This window comes from Schistocerca americana, chromosome 3 (genome assembly GCF_021461395.2).
Source record: "Schistocerca americana isolate TAMUIC-IGC-003095 chromosome 3, iqSchAmer2.1, whole genome shotgun sequence".
Lineage (NCBI taxonomy): Eukaryota > Metazoa > Arthropoda > Insecta > Orthoptera > Acrididae > Schistocerca > Schistocerca americana.
The window spans coordinates 797346162-797359698 of NC_060121.1; the positions used below are offsets into that span (position 1 = coordinate 797346162).

The 13537-nt window shown below is 43.2% G+C and overlaps 1 protein-coding gene and 1 non-coding gene across 2 annotated transcripts in view; one reads left to right on the forward strand and one right to left on the reverse strand.

The window, feature by feature from the left end:
- Positions 1-3252: 3252 nt before the first annotated feature.
- Positions 3253-3327, reverse strand: Trnas-cga. The gene has a single exon. It is a non-coding gene; the product is annotated as a tRNA-Ser (tRNA).
- A 7471-nt stretch (positions 3328-10798) lies between these two features.
- Positions 10799-13537, forward strand: part of LOC124606408 (dipeptidase 1-like) — a 164293-nt gene continuing 161554 nt past the window's right edge. Inside the window, exon 1 of the mRNA XM_047138388.1 lies at positions 10799-10913. The gene's annotated coding sequence lies outside the window, so the exon portion shown is untranslated. The remainder of the gene's footprint in view (positions 10914-13537) is intronic.

Sequence of the window (13537 nt, forward strand, 5' to 3'; positions counted from 1 at the left end):
TTCTGCTGCTGGCCGGTATTCATTTGTTCTGAGCCATCGACTCTTCTATCGTTTGTTTCCAATGCTCGAAATCAGCACCTAACTGCTGTCGCACTTCCTCAAGTACTTTCGCAAACAAATTCTCTTCCTGTTTGCCGCATAGACTCTGGAATGCTGCTTTAACATTTTGCTCAACGTTTTCACACATTAGCCTTTTGTTTTCTAATGTGATTTCGGATAATTTACCCGTTAATACATTAATTTGGTGGTCTATAACGTCTTGACGTTCGGTCAGATGTTCAACACTTTCCTTTAGGTTCGTCTGCGTACGTGCCAATTAAGGAAGTTGCGCAATTGCACATGACATGGCATCTTGCTTTTGTACTAATTGCGGAACCATTTCCACCTGTTCCCGTACGGTATCTATCTTAATAGCCAAATACTCCTTCATTTCTACACGTACGCGTTGAGTAGATTCCTCACATTGAGCTTTAACCAATTTTATTTGTGCAGTTAATTTTCGTTCCGTCTCTTCGGCCTGATCTTTAAGTTCCTTTGTCTTCGCCTCTATCCGCTGCTCAAATTCGGAAAAACTGTCATGTAACTGCTGCTTAATCTCAGCTTTCAGATTTTTCTGCCCCTCAGTAACTGAGGCTAATTTCGCATTCAAATCATTTTGCCCCTCGGTAACTGAGGCTAACTTCGCATTAATGTCGGTTTTCATATTATTCATGCCCTCGGTTATCATCTGCATCTGTCTCATGATAATTACTAATGGATCTAATCCATGTTGCATACTTGCTGTTACATCTACAGCCGTGTCTACCGGGCGTTCTATTGCACTATCTGTAGCGATCGGTTCTACAACACTTCTTACTACATCACTATTATCCGTGATCACAGCTGAAGGCTGTTGCGTGTTGCTCTGCTCTGCTTGACTCATCTTAAACATTGCCCTAGTTAAAACCATATAAATGTTCTACAGTCAATATGTATATATTTCCCTTCACACAATAATACTTCTGTGGCTACTTTCTTATAGTACTTATACAGGTAAATGCAACTAGGGCAGGTCAATCAAACTACGTCTGGCATGAACACAATTAGTAAATGTTCAAATCTACGTCTACTTCCTCAATACTAGCAAGCTTTAATGCGTTCTATTGCACTATCTGTAGCGATCGGTTCTACAACACTTCTTACTACATCACTATTATCCGTGATCACAGCTGAAGGCTGTTGCGTGTTGCTCTGCTCTACTTGACTCATCTTAAACATTGCCCTAGTTAAAACCATATAAATGTTCTACAGTCAATATGTATATATTTCCCTTCACACAAGAATACTTCTGTGGCTACTTTCTTATAGTACTTATACAGGTAAATGCAACTAGGGCAGGTCAATCAAACTACGTCTGGCATGAACACAATTAGTAAATGTTCAAATCTACGTCTACTTCTTCAATACTACCAAGCTTTAATACAAAATTATTGCTCTGGCCTCGTTTCTGCGCCCAGCGTGCTGCTTTTATTTGTAGATCCACTTAATTTGCCTGCGAGTATTTCTTCTCTTTTCCAAGTTAAGTTGTCTCGTCGTAGTTCACATGAAACAGAGAACAAAATTATTTTAACAACGTCCAAAAACGTGTCCTGTCACGGATTGGCCATTATAATGAAGTCTACTCTGCTTTTGTAAATGATGAAAGTCTATGTGAATGCAGCTTGCCGCTAACTTGGTGTAATGTTTTGTCTGTACAGAAGTGTATCTGTCGCCTTTATCGCTCTTTCCCTCTCACACATAAATCGGTACAATAAAGTCAGGGCTTCGTGTTTTCTAGTTAGGCTGATCCGAGAAAAGACAGAGAAACAATTATGCTAATAGAGGATTCTCTCACTCTCTCTCTCTCTCCCTCTCTCTCTCTCTGTCCTTTATCTGTGTACAGTTTAAATATATTATTTACGTGAAATCAGCCTAGTAGAATCTCTGGTGGAGCCCTTCGTCTTAATATTCAACTGCTGGCTTGCTAGAAAAGATCTTTACATTTGTTATTATTATTAAGCGCTGCATTCAGTTGGGAAAATCGATCGTTTGAACAATTCGTTCAGTTTACGACAGATCTAAAATTTCAGATGTGGACGAAGCCTTTTTGGACGATTTAAAAAAACTCAGAGATTGCAGGCTCTCTTCGTCACAGCTGAAACTTCCCAATTAATTACAGGGCCCAGACAATCATCAATGGTTCAGACAGAGAACTCATTCGTCATTCACTCTAGAATAAAATGGTCACAAACCTTATTTCTGAGGAAAATTGTATATTGAATCCATTTCCGTACATGTTCCGTTTTCTGTTGGTTCCAAGTCTCATGTAATTTTCTTTTACAGGTTTTTCTTTCTTTTTATCTATCACGCTAGCGGATCAAACTTTCCTAGCTCGCTTTAGCGCGAAGAAGAGTAAACAAATCTGCTTTAGCAATCCGACAATCTTCCAACCGATACTTCCGAAGCTGTTCCTCTCTCTCTATATATAATAACCATGGAGCATACATTTCTGTACCTCTGTTGTTCCAAAGAATAAACGTACTAGAAAAATACCTTGGCGTCGACGAGCTGTCGGCGCATATATTACTAGAAAACCTGATCAGATACTTTTCAAACGTAAATACATGTGGATGATTTGGTTGACCATTATTAATTATTGCGTGGTAGAGGGTAATTTTCCGTGGGGAGGTTACACCTTCCCTAGCCGATGCAGACTTCTGTTTCTTCAGACATGCACTCCAAAATCTCTTGGTAATTCCAAGATAGACCATAAATTTTACATGCCAGCGGAGGGGGAAATTTTCTTCTTTATGGGTCTGAGAGTTTGACAAAATTATTTTGTTGGTGAAAAACTGAAGTGATTTCCAGAATGACATTTTCACTCTGCAGCGGAGTGTGCGCTGATATGAAACTTCCTGGCAGATTAAAACTGTGTGCCCGAACGAGACTCGAACTCGGGACCTTTGCCTTTCGCGGGCAAGCGCTCTACCAACTGAGCTACCGAAGCACAACTCACGCCCGGTACTCACAGCTTTACTTCTGCCAGTACCTCGGCTCCTACCTTCCAAACTTTACAGAAGCTCTCCTGCGAACCTTGCAGAACTAGCACTCCTGAAAGAAAGGATATTGCGGAGACATGGCTTAGCCACAGCCTGGGGGATGTTTCCAGAATGACATTTTCACTCTGCAGCGGAGTGTGCGCTGATATGAAACTTCCTGGCAGATTAAAACTGTGTGCCCGACCGAGACTCGAACTCGGGACCTTTGCCTTTCGCGGGCAAGCGCTCTACCAACTGAGCTACCGAAGCACGACTCACGCCCGCTACTCACAGCTTTACTTCTGCCAGTACCTCGGATCCTACCTTCCAAACATTACAGAAGCTCTCCTGCGAACCTTGCAGAACTAGCACTCCTGAAAGAAAGGATATAGCGGAGACATGGCTTAGCCATTTCCTTTCTTTCAGGAGTGCTAGTTCTGCAAGGTTCGCAGGAGAGGTTCTGTAAAGTTTGGAAGGTAGGAGACGAGGTACTGGCAGAAGTAAAGCTGTGAGTACCGCACGTGAGTCGTGCTTCGGTAGCTCAGTTGGTAGAGCGCTTGCCTGCGAAAGGCAAAGGTCCCGAGTTCGAGTCTCGGTCGGGCACACAGTTTTAATCTGCCAGGAAGTTTCAACTGAAGTGATGTTTCTGTAAAACATTCCGAGCTAACCAGTCACATTTTTAATAAAAGTGAGAAAAGCTGAATTCTTCCATAGTTATTTTTAATCCTTGACCTTCGTCCTAGTGTTATTTTGAGGCAAAAATCCTTTTAGTTCTTTTCCTGAAGAACCATTTTCTTAGAAAGCCTTGGCCTCTGTTGACAAGACTTTTAACGGACAATAGCTTTACAGAGCCGATAAATAATGATTATCTTTGACATGCGGCTGGCCGATAGTTAAGTTTTGTCTTTGACGAAGATTATCTCTGCCGATTACGCCTGTTTCTCACGGTATTTATGTCGCTCTCCAATGTCGGATACACCAGTCGTCTAGACTCAGCCGAACCATGAGCACCTGTGAAGATGTTAACCATTGGTCGAAAGGTCTGAAGCAAAAAATTGTTGTAGGCCACGACCATACAAGCCGGAAGTTTCTCAACCAACTGAGACAACATCCTATGCAAGTCTTTATTGTATGATGAAACGACCATACCGTTTCTTGAAGATCGAACTACATATATTAACGAAAGTAATCAAGTTTTGACAATATTATATAATTGAATAGATAAAAAGTGTACTCACCAATCGGCGGCAGGAGGACACACACATATAAAAAAATGTTTTACTTATGTAAGTTTTGAGAGCGAGTAGGCCCTTCTTCCGGCAGTAGTACAGAAGGAGGAAGAAAAGTGGCGAAGGGAAAGGAACTCGAGAGGTTTCGGAAAAGGGGCAGAGTTCGGAAAAGTCACACAGAACTCCAGGTAAAGAGCGACTTACCGGACGGGATGAGAAGGAAAGACTTTGACGTTGAGGCAGACTGCTTTCCCTCTACCACATAAACTACGCTCGTTTCTTGAGTAAATAAGTAATTGTAAATGACTGAAAGAAGGGAATTCTGGACGTTCACCTTTCTTCCAAGGCTCTGGTCGAACTGTTACCGTAGTTAAATGGTAAATCATCCTTGAATGCCGTGTTCTTTGCCATCCAGTTGGTGTGTCGGTGTAGCTTTGTGTAATCAGAACATATTTCAATTTGAACATTTCTCCACTATTCCTTTTTTCTAAGTAGACTGTCTTAGCCTCATTAAGCAGAAGTGCCCCATATTCATGAACCAATATCTGCGTGTAATGCCCGCGAAAGACAGCAATCGGTTTGATGTCCAAAACTGGTTAATCGCATGTTCTAAATATTACAATCATTCCAAAACTAGTTACCGGATTTTGAAGAGTGCAACACGTCTCATGTAGAACGAAGATGCTAGCAGCAGATACTACAATAGTTCCATGTTAAAAAGCAAAGTTAATATCGATATTTATGTACTTAGCACTGATGAGAAAAGAGAGTAGTCACCATGTAGTGTAGAATTTACACAGTGCATCTAGATGTACACTCATTACGATATCTTAAACGATTCAAGATATACTGTAGTTGAACAGCTTAGTATTCCAGCATCCTGCGTCGTAGTGACTGTATATAGACTTACGTGATCGATGTGAAACACCACTGCAACTACATCTCATTATTTTAGTCCAGTATCTTTATCCATATGGTTACCACAGCAGAAGATGATCGGGTACGTTAACAGGAGCAACATGGGCTGTACAAAGATATAGAAACTCCTCGAAAAACGCCAGCTTGAATACAAATGCAGGTGATAATCTGCAAGTTGCACTGTTGTATTTGCCCACAAACGGCACCTGTACAATGTCCTCAATACATTACAAACTTCAGTTGTGATCACACCGGTGTTCTGTGTGGTTGTGAGTGCATTGTGTCCTAGTTAAGTGGGTTCGAACGTGGGTAGACTGTTGGTCCTCTTATGGTGGCTGCTTCCGTAACCAACGTAGCCGACGTCTTTGATGTTTCAAGCGCCACCGTACCGAAGATTTATACCGCGTACTGGGAAAGTCGAAAAACATCCTCCGCTAAGTCACAACGCACACGAAATTGGGTGGTGAGTGATCGCGCAGACGGTCGTTGATGATGACAGAGACGAAAAATAAGGGAGCGGCAGAAAAGTCAACGCACAACTAAATGTCGCACTCCCGAACCCCGTAAGCACCAACACAACACGAAAGGAGCTCAATATGCAGTGAATTGCAGGGCGAGCCGAAATTCTAAAGCCACCCATCAGTGATCCAAATGAACGTAATAGGAGAACGTGGCCCCGAAGCCATACAACCTTGACTATGGAGCAATGTAAAAAAGTTATAACGTCCGATGAGTCTTACTTCACACTGTTTCCAACTTCTGTCCGAATTTACCTTTCATGTGCGAAACAAAGCAGCGGTTCGGCGATGAGTTGGGCAGCCACACAGTGGTATCGCATTGGTACTATGGTTGCTCTATAAGGTCACATTACTGCCAAGGATTATGTGGCCATTATGGCTATCAGGTCCATCCATTGGTACAGAATTTGTTTCCTAACGGTGATGCAGTACTGCAAGACGACAGGGCTGCTTACACTGGTGGTCGCATCCTCTATGAGTGGTTTCGTGAACACGAGGATTAATTGTCACATTTCTCCTGGCCACCAAAGTCCCCAGATATCAATGTTATTGACCCTTTAAGGCCATCTTTGGAGCGAAGAGTGTGTGATTGCTTCCCACCTCCTCATAATCGTTACCATAATATTCCCTAGAAAACCACACTGAACCACAATTTATCCTTTCTGGGATGAGTAGAAGCTGATTTCAACGCCAAAGCGTCTCCTACACCGTGTTCATAGTAATGTCTTGTGGTTTTGTTATTTCCAAATTTTTGTCCATCCCGTGTACTCGCGGTGATACCCATCACAGTACTAGAGTGTTTGAAGATGAAGTTGTAATTATTATTGTTGTGTTGGCTGAAGAGCCAACACCGTGTTACTAGAGGAGGCCGAAATGCACGTGTTTTAGCTCAAGCAGGCTGGGGTGAGGAAGGAAGAACTATACTGACGTGAGGTCTGGAACACGACAAGGAATTAGAATTCAGAAAGCGGACGTAATTACTTTGATACTTAACTGTTATCCTTTAATGATGAACGTCGCTCTTGACGGTACATGATTCACAATATTATCAGTTCAGAATAGTAACGGAATATGGCGCCTTGCTAGGTCGTAGCAATTGACGTAGCTGAAAGCTATGCTAAACTGTCGTCTCGGCAAATGAGAGCGTATGTAGACAGTGAACCATCGCTAGCAAAGTCGGCTGTACAACTGGGGCGAGTGCTAGTTCGTCTCTCTAGACTAGACCTGCCGTGTAGCGGCGCTCGGTCTGCAATCACTGATAGGGTCAGACATATACCATCGGACCGCGGCCGATTTAAAGGTTACCACCTAGCAAGTGTGGTGTTTGGCGGTGACACCACAGTTTTGATATCGATTGCATAAACCAAGAGACACAGGCCAGATAAAATAGTAAGGGAATAACCTTTATATAAGAAAATATTTAACTACTGACGTCCATTATGTCAAGTGATATGGGGACTATAAGATTAAACAAAGAGAGGCTGAAACGTGAAATCGAAGTTTTATTTGTTATTTAATCAATGGTAACTCTCAAACAGTCAGTTATATACGAAGTGTTCGAAAATAATAATTTTTGGCTGAACTGGAGCCTTGTGAGACAATGATTATGGGGACACAAAAAAGGATGTGTCAGATTTAACAAACCCAAAAGGCACGAATACACACCACAACATTCTTTCACATTCTTACACGTATATACACATGCGTTCTTATACAAATCAAATTTAAATATTTTTATGGGACAACAGATAGGAGTGTCCCAGAAATAAATTATTTAGTTCGTTCAGTACTGATTGGCACTGACCGTATAACTCGTGAACAGTAGTGGCTTGAAATGTGGGCAGATGTATGTCTGAAAACAGGCTGTAGTACCGTTTACCACTACCAGATGTTGATGCTGCGTCGTCTAGATGACACGATGACACAATGCAGCAGCACTTGTTCCAGTTTGAGAGTACTCTGATGGACACCGATAAAATGACATGGAAGCACACAAGCATATTCAACTGCGAGCAGTATTGTTTCCCTAGAGAGAAGGAGCAGCTGCTTCATATATTCACAAGAGGTCAGTAAGCCATTTGTGGGGAGAGATTACCAAGTCGCAAATCCGTGTTTCGATGTGTATCGAAGGTCAGATAGGACGGGGACTGAGCTCAAAAATGCAAAAGCACTGGGTGTCCTGCAGTTGCACTCAAACCAAACAATTCCCAGGTCGTCAGTGTGCGATAATGGAGCACAGGTGAATGATATTTGATGAAGTAGAGAAGGAAATAGGTTTTTCACGGGGATCCCCCAACTCTTCATTCATATGGATTTGAGGATGAGGAAGGTGTGCGCACAGTGGGTGTCCCATTACCTCACCATTGCGCAGAAAACAGAAGCGTGTGGGGATATGCGAACAGACAGTGCAGTAGTGCAGTGCAAATCCAGCTGAGTTCTTTGTGAGTATGGTCACCATCGATGAATCATGGCGTCTTACAAGAGACTCCATCCCAGAAAAAGAAAATGCCAGTCTAGGGAGTGGACGCATAGTGAAAACCCTCGTCCCAAGAAGACACGGCCTGGGCGGATCAGGAAATGGATCTGGTGGACTGGCTCCTTCCCAATACAGTCCTTATCACTATCGGTACTGCATTTCACTGCACCAACTCCGCCGAAGTATTCACCAATACCGCCACAGCAAATGGGGCCGTGGCGTTCTGAGACAACACGACAATTCGTGACAGTCACCAGATCATTGTCACTATGCGTGAACTACCATGTACAAACACGCCATGTTATTCGCTGGATCAGGCTTCTAGCGACTAAGCCGTATTCGACGCAACGAAAGAGGTCATGCTGATTAAGAAGTCAACCACCAACGACGAGCTTCATGCAGCCGTCCACCAGCGGCATCGAGATTCCCGAAAGAATGGTTTGTTACTTAAATACGGTAGCTGCCAAAACGACGGCAAAAGTGCATGGACATTGGCGGGAAATACCTGTAATATTAGGTTAGAGCTTGAGTTCATACTGTTTTTCCGTAAGTTTAATAAACACAACAGTTACACGTAACAGGGATTTTACTCATCATTTATACATTGTCCTTCACCGATAACAACAGTCTACACTATTAACAACAGTTTACCAACGCTGAGGTAACTTTTCGATTCCGCGACTATAGAAATCACTTGGATTTGAGGAGAAGAACTTGTAGAGCAATTTCGGAGTGCATTTTCATCCGGAAACGAAGTTCTTTGATGGTTATTGCTTTGGCGTCATTGTTGAATGCTTCGGTGGAGTTGGTGCAGTTAAATGCAGTACTGATAGTTCCTTGGAGGTGGTTCCTTGAAGCTTACAAGGTGAAAATCAGGTGAATAAGGTGGAAGCTGAATGACTTCCCAACCCAACTGCTATACTGTGTCTTATGTGCGTCTCGCACAACGCGGGAGGGCGTCATCGTGGAGTCACATCACATCACGCAGTCCTCCTGGTGGCTGTTGGTGAAATGTGTCCGCAAGACGCCTCAGTTGTTAATGATAAATGTCAGCAGTCATGGATACATCGTGTGGAAGCAATTCGTAGTACACCACACCGTCGCTGTTCCACCAGATGCAGAGGATTACCTTTTGTGGATGCCCGCAGGACTTTGTACAGGGAGCTGCTGCTTGGTTTGGGCTCAGCTATTCCTTTCTTTTCCCTATATTAGCATAAAGACACATTTCTCGTCACCAGTAACGATACAGGATAGGAATGGTAGGCGTTGTTCACGAGCCAACTCATGAGGGGCAAGCAGTGATGCACATATGGCCAAGTGTTGTTTCTTGTAATTGTGGCTTAGCGCACGCGTTACCCGATTTTGGACCCTCTCCCATGGCATGCAAATGTCCCACGGCGGTGTAATGATCACAGTTAACCACACTGGGCAGCTCTCGAGCACACTGACGCGGATCATTGCGGATTAGTTCATCAAAACGCTAAGGTCTTCCTGAACGTGGAGAGACGCTAACATGAAAACGGTCCTCCTTGAAACGAGAACACCACTTTCTTGCCGTGCTTTGTCCAATGGAATCATCTCCGTACGCGGTACAAATGTTAGTGACTGCCTCCGCCGCTGTCACCCTCTATTGAACAGAAGAATGTGCGGAAATGTTCCGAATGCTCCGTTCGGCACTCCATTTTCTTGCGTCCACAGCTCCACTCACTATCTCCAAATGACAAAATGACAATATGTAAATGCCGGTGTGGCCGAGCGGTTCTAGGCGCTTCAGTCTGGAACCGCGCGACCGCTACGGTCGCAGGTTCGAATCCTGCGTCGGGCATGGATGTGTGTGATGTCCGTATGTTAGTTAGGTTTAGGTAATTCTAAGTTCTAGGGGACTGATGACCTCAGATGTTAAGTCCCATAGTGTTCAGAGCCATTTGAACCATTTTTAAACAATATGTAAATTCAAATAACAACACAGAGAATTACAAAGAAAAAATGACAATCTATAAATACACCCTTAGTAGCCGGAATACCAACACGTAAAACAAAAACGCTACGAACCTATGCACTGGCCTAATATAATCTCTGTTCCTTCTCCACTAAATGGTTCCTGTGACAAGACAAAAAGTTGCAATTTCAATAATGTCTCAGGTAAGACAGTCCCCCAAGTAAAAATTTTCCAGTCATTGAGTCAGGCCAAAGTATTTTGGAGATTCCCTAGGTTGTAACGCGAACAGCAGAACTGCAAGTTACGTCGTAAGTTTTCTCACTTATGCTTACCGTCGCCCCTCTCCCAGCCAAATGAAATATTGACCTATAAGGGGCTGGATCTCTAACAACTCGCTCTACTCCATGAATCAGGGAATGGAAGGTACAAAAAAAGTAAAGAAGAAAGTGAACCAGCTCGGTGATTGATTGGCTGGCACGATTGCAGCAGGCGGCGAGGGCGACACCTGGCAGCGGCGACGGTGCCGTCGCGACGGGCGAGTAGTGAGAGGCTGTACTTTTCGGCAGGGCAGACTCTTCGGCGGCTGGCGAGTTGGCCGACGACCAGGAGTTGCCGCCCGCCACGGTCTCGCCCCTGCCTCCGCCTCCGCCGCCGCCGCCGTCGCCGTCGCCCACACCCCTGGTCCTGGCCGACGTCGCCGCGGACGCTGACCCGGCGGCCGAACTCCTGCCGGGTCTCTCTGTTGTCCGCCGTCCCGGCCTAACGGAATTCGGCAGGGTGAGTACACGCCGTCTTCCGAAGCGGTTCCGAAATTTGTTATCAAGTTGGTGGATATGGCCATTGATCTTTAGATTGGCGTGTGTATAGAGAGGACAAAATAATACATTACGAATTTTTTGTTTGTGACCAATTTCACCTCCTAGGCGAAAATAAAAGGCAAAAAGTAATTTGGTATTTTAGGCTTGGAGGGAATGTACTCGAAAATAGGAAACGTAAAAAGTGCTTCCAAATAAAACTTAACAGGTAATTAATGTTCTGAAGAACTGTAGAATCAACATTTGTAATAATCTGAAATTTTGCAGTATACTCCACCACCACGCACTAATTGTGAAAAATGGAAACTGTTGTTACTATATAAACTGAAGAAGCTTTCAACTCACATACATCCTTGTGCAATAAATACCACTTTTTGGAAAATAAGCTGTACACAGTACGCTGCCAGTATATTTTCGAGAAATGTTGTTGTTGTTGTGGTCTTCAGTCCTGAGACTGGTTTGATACAGCTCTTCATGCTACTTTATCCTGTGCAAGCTGCCTAATCTCCCAGTACGTACTGCAGCCTACATCCTTCTGAATCTGCTTAGTGTATTCATCTCTTGGTCTCCCTCTACGATTTTTACCCTCTTCGTGCCCTCCAGTACCAAATCGGTGATCACTTGATGCCTCAGAACATGTCCTACCAACCGATCCCTTCTTCTAGTCAAGTTCTGCCACAAACTCTTCTTCTCCCCAAATCTATTCAATAGCTCCTCATTAGTTTTGTTATCTACCCATCTAATCTTCAGCATTCTTCTGTAACACCACATTTCGAAAGCTTCTATTCTCTTCTTGTCGAAACTACTTATCGTCCACGTTTCACTGCCATACTTGGCTACACTCCATACAAATACTTTCAGAAACGACTTCCTGACACTTAAATCAATACTCGATGTTAACAAATTTCTCTTCTTCAGAAACGCTTTCCTTGCCATTGCGAGTCTATATTTTACATCCTCTCTACTTCGACCATCATCAGTTATTTTGTTCCCCAAATAGCAAAACTCCTTTACTACTTTAAGTGTCTCATTTCCTAATGTAATTCCCTCAGCATCACCCGATTTAATTCGACTACATTCCATTATCCTCGTTTTGCTTTTATTGATGTTCATCTTATACCCTCCTTTCAAGACACCGTCCATTCCGTTCAACTGCTCTTCCGAGACCTTTGCTGTCTCTGACACGAGAAATATAATTCAAAAATGTTCAAATGTGTGTGAAATCTTATGGGACTTAACTGCGAAGGTCATCAGTCCCTAAGCTTACACACTTTTTAACCTAAATTATCCTAAGGACAAGCACAAACAACCATGCCCGAAGGAGGACTCGAATCTCCACCGGAACCAGCCGCACAATCCATGACTGCAGCCCCTGAGACCGCTCGGCTAATCCTGAGCGGCAGAAATCTATTTAAAACACCCCAACAGTCGTCACTATTCTATCTGTTTAAATTACGTACATTTGTTTAATGTTTTTAAATTAATATTTTGCGTTTTAAAATTATGGTTGTTTTGTTTGTCAGTTTACTACTCCATATATGTATAGTTCGTTTCCTGAAGATAATATGTAACTCATTATGATATAAGTTAATTACAATAATGATAAACAGTAAAGAAATGCTTAAAACATAACATTTCTTTACACCGTGCACAGAAAATAAACGCAATCTTTTCACTTGTTATACAGTACATGACAGAGAAGACAATTTATGAGCAAAATTTAGCAGGATTTCAAACTGTAGTGAGTGGTTCTCTGAATAACCTGATTTGTGTCAAGCATATAAATTCTGATAAGCGTTGGCGAAGAGTATTGATAATATACTAATGACTGCAGATTGAGTATATTGTTTATCAAGTGGACACTGGCATCGTAGTGATTCAACAGGACTAGATCCGAAAGCCTTCTCAGAAAATTCTTCCAATACTGCAAGCTGTGCACGTCCCACGGTTGTACAAGTGCAGTCAAGTGGTTTAGGATCACCAGATGAAAAAGTTCCTTGTCGTCACGTACGATGTTCTAACGGTTCTTTCACAATGAACTCTAACAATAATACAGACATTTCTCCCTCATTGTGCAAGGAAACATCTTTCAAATACCTTCTAACCTAGTTAGTCATTTGTTTACCAGATTTAGATACTGTCACAAAGACATTTGTGTCTTCAGAAATCGTCGGCCAAAACTCACCCTTAGTTTCTTTTAAAACCCAGAAAACACCGGTGGCCCGTGTGAAAAAAAGAAAAAGCTCCTTTAGAGCCTCGTACCTGAGGGCAAGAAGAAATGGTTCAAATGGCTCTGAGCACTATGGGACTTAACTGCTGAGGTCATCAGTCCCCTAGAACTTAGAACTACTTAAACCTAACTAACCTAAGGACATCACCCACATCCATGCCCGAGGCAGGATTCGAACCTGCAACCGTTGCGGTCACGCGGTTCCAGACTGTAGCGCCTAGAACCGCCCGGCCACCACGGACGGCTACCTGAGGGCAGGAAACACCTGGTGATCCAAAAGAACTCGATGGCACAGTTACAGCGGTGAAACGTATACGGTTTTCGATGTTGGAAGAACTTCACGAGAAGATTTTCAG